Genomic DNA, 3,416 nt, shown 5'->3' on the forward strand with positions numbered 1-3,416 from the left:
ACATACTTTCTGATGACCACATTATTGTTCTCCATATTTTCTAATGACCACATTATTGTTCTCCATATTTTCTGATGACCACATTATTGTTCTCCATATTTTCTGATGACCACATTGTTGTTCTACATACTTTCTGATGACCACATTATTGTTCTCCATATTTTCTAATGACCACATTATTGTTCTCCATATTTTCTGATGACCACATTATTGTTCTCCATACTTTGTGATGACCACATTATTGTTCTCCATATTTTCTGATGACCACATTATTGTTCTCCATATTTTCTAATGACCACATTATTGTTCTCCATATTTTCTGATGACCACATTATTGTTCTCCATACTTTGTGATGACCACATTATTGTGCTCCATATTTTCTGATGACCACATTATTGTTCTCCATATTTTCTGATGACCACATTGTTGTTCTCCATACATTCTATATTACTCTAGCTACCTTACGCTTGTTGAGCGGTTCAATGTCATATTTCATTTAGACGAAACATTTAACACACATGTGTTTTAAGATTTTATCAGATGTAGCTGTTTTTGTTTGTTGTTTTCTTAATTTTCACTACAGGCGCTCGATCTGCGGGTCTGGGGTTCGAATCCCTGTCCCACCAAATATGCTCACCATTTCAGCCGTGGGGACGTTATAATATGACGGTCAATCCCACTATTCGTTGGTAAAATAGTAGCCCAAGAGATGGCAATGGATGGTGATGACTAGCTGCCTTTCCTCTAGTCTTTCACTGCTAAATTAGGAACCTGTAGCTTTGCCCGAAATTCAAACCAAACCAAATTACACTACAGTATCCAAATTACAGCACATAACTTAACGTTTTTAATAAGAAACAAATAAACAACAACTCCAGAATTCATTATTTTTATAAAAAGAAAAGTAATTGTTCAAGTTAAAAAAAAATCGTTTTGGATTTTTGTAATCTATTTATTGCAGCACACGTTTTACAAAGAAAATGACATCGTTTTAGTAAGAAAAAAACACTCTTCTATTATACAATATATAACATAACACACTTGTAAAAGTTAGGCCTAATTATAATAAGTAATCTCTGACTTTTAATTTAAGTTATTAAAATAAATATTTTCCGATTTATTAATTTTATAAATATGACGTCCAATTATTATTGAAAAACACAAGTTTATGACAGAAACTGTTTATAGAAATTTTCGTGCTTAATAAACGACAATTTTACCAAATTTAATTCCATATATTCTTGCTTTTCTTAAAAACAAACAAACGAAAGATCGGTGTTAAATAACTATTGACGATAAGAAGCAAAAGTACTTTGAAATTCACCCTCTGTCTGTTATAAACTACAAGTTGTTTAATTCTAGTTTGTTTGTCTTGTTTTAGTTTTCAAAAGTTCAACTCCGCAAATAAAACATAATTGTTAAATTATTATTTTATCCTGATATCCCGATCAAGGATAAGCATAAAATTCAAGCTAATTCCTAAGAAAGCACACACTAAAGTCAAACTTTGTAACATGCATTTTGATTTTAAAAACTCAAAATTAAAATAACACATTGTGACACATAGTATGTATAAAAACTCTCAAGTTTATAAAAATATATACAAGGGATTTGAAGTTATTATTGACTGAACTTCTCTGAAACGTAGAAGTGATGACGTTGTGATCTTTGTGCTGACCTGATAAAGTGATCGAGTACAGGAACCGAAACAGAAACCCATTCTGACACTTCCCGTTTATACACACTTCAAATACATTACATAATACCTGCAAGATTTAGGGTTAAAAAGTGGTTTTTGTGATTATTTTTAATAAATACATTATCACTAGTTAAATGTAACCTTGCCTATTTCTTCAGTTTTTTTATATTTTGGAATTTATATGGTATTTTTTAATTATGACAAAGTTATTGAGGCTCTTTGCCGCCGTCCCTAATTTACTAATTTTCGAGGGTAAGAGACCCAGTAAAAAGCTCCGTATCGTCCACATTAAGAGATTCACTGTTACTATTATAATGCACACACACATGTTAAAGCGCAGTAAATATTTTGTGGTTTCGCACGGATTAGAACCCGGCTTGTCAGGTTCGAAACCAGAGATCTACCACAGAGCCAAAATATATTCGTATTGAATTTATAATTTCATGATATTAAGCTTTTATAAATACTGTTTGTAACATTCATTTCTAATAGAAATAACCTTGCTGTTTAGCCATGAAATGACCACTGTTTTTAAATAACTACTTTACATCAGTGCTTCTGTGGGGTAAAAAGTTCAACTCTGTACTTAGCTCAACTTTGAAATTGGTTCGAACTTTTAAAGTATGAACTTTGTAAGCCACACTTCAAATAAATAATATGGGTTTAAAATAGATATGTCTATATGCAGTGATATATATAGAGATGTCAATGTCTATATACAGTTGTATATATAGAGATGTCAATGTCTATATACAGTTGTATATATAGAGATGTCAATGTCTATATACAGTTGTATATATAGAGATGTCAATGTCTATATACAACTGTATATATAGAGATGTCAATGTCTATATACAACTGTATATATAGAGATGTCAATGTCTATATACAGTTGTATATAGAGATGTCATTGTCTATATACAGTTGTATATATAGAGATGTCAATATCTATATACAGTTGTATATATAGAGATGTCAATATCTATATACAGTTGTATATATAGAGATGTCAATGTCTATATACAACTGTATATATAGAGATGTCAATGTCTATATACAACTGTATATATAGAGATGTCAATGTCTATATACAACTGTATATACAGAGATGTCAATGTCTATGTACAGTTGTATATATAGAGATGTCAATGTCTATATACCACTGTATATACAGAGATGTCAATGTCTATATACAGTTGTATATATAGAGAGATGTCAATGTCTATATACAACTGTATATATAGAGATGTCAGTGGTATGTATATGATATATTGAATACCGTAAATCCTTGGAACAACAATTTTGCTTTAGTTATTATTACATTATATTTATACGGTGATGTTAACTGAAACATATAATTAAAGGTAGAGTCCAGTTTATCAGGTCAACTTGTTATCAGGATCGACGTTTCGATACATTTATTTAGGTCTCATCATTTAAAGGTAGTTCGTTCAATAAATGAATAAAACATAATCACCTACCGAAACGTTTTCTTCTTCAATAAACTTTTAGTGTAAAAACAAAGATATTTTCACAACACCAAGCTGGAAAAAAAATCGATGTGTCATCAAGAAAGTTAGGACTGATTTTTAACACGTGTCATGTATATCAAACATTATAATACCACACATATAGCTTCGTTTTTACATCATTATTTAGACTATTATACAGAGTTTTACGAAAGTATAGTCGTATAATTAGACCACAAAAATGCGG

The sequence above is a fragment of the Limulus polyphemus genome, unplaced genomic scaffold (assembly GCF_000517525.1).
Source record: "Limulus polyphemus unplaced genomic scaffold, Limulus_polyphemus-2.1.2 Scaffold3081, whole genome shotgun sequence".
Taxonomy (NCBI): domain Eukaryota; kingdom Metazoa; phylum Arthropoda; class Merostomata; order Xiphosura; family Limulidae; genus Limulus; species Limulus polyphemus.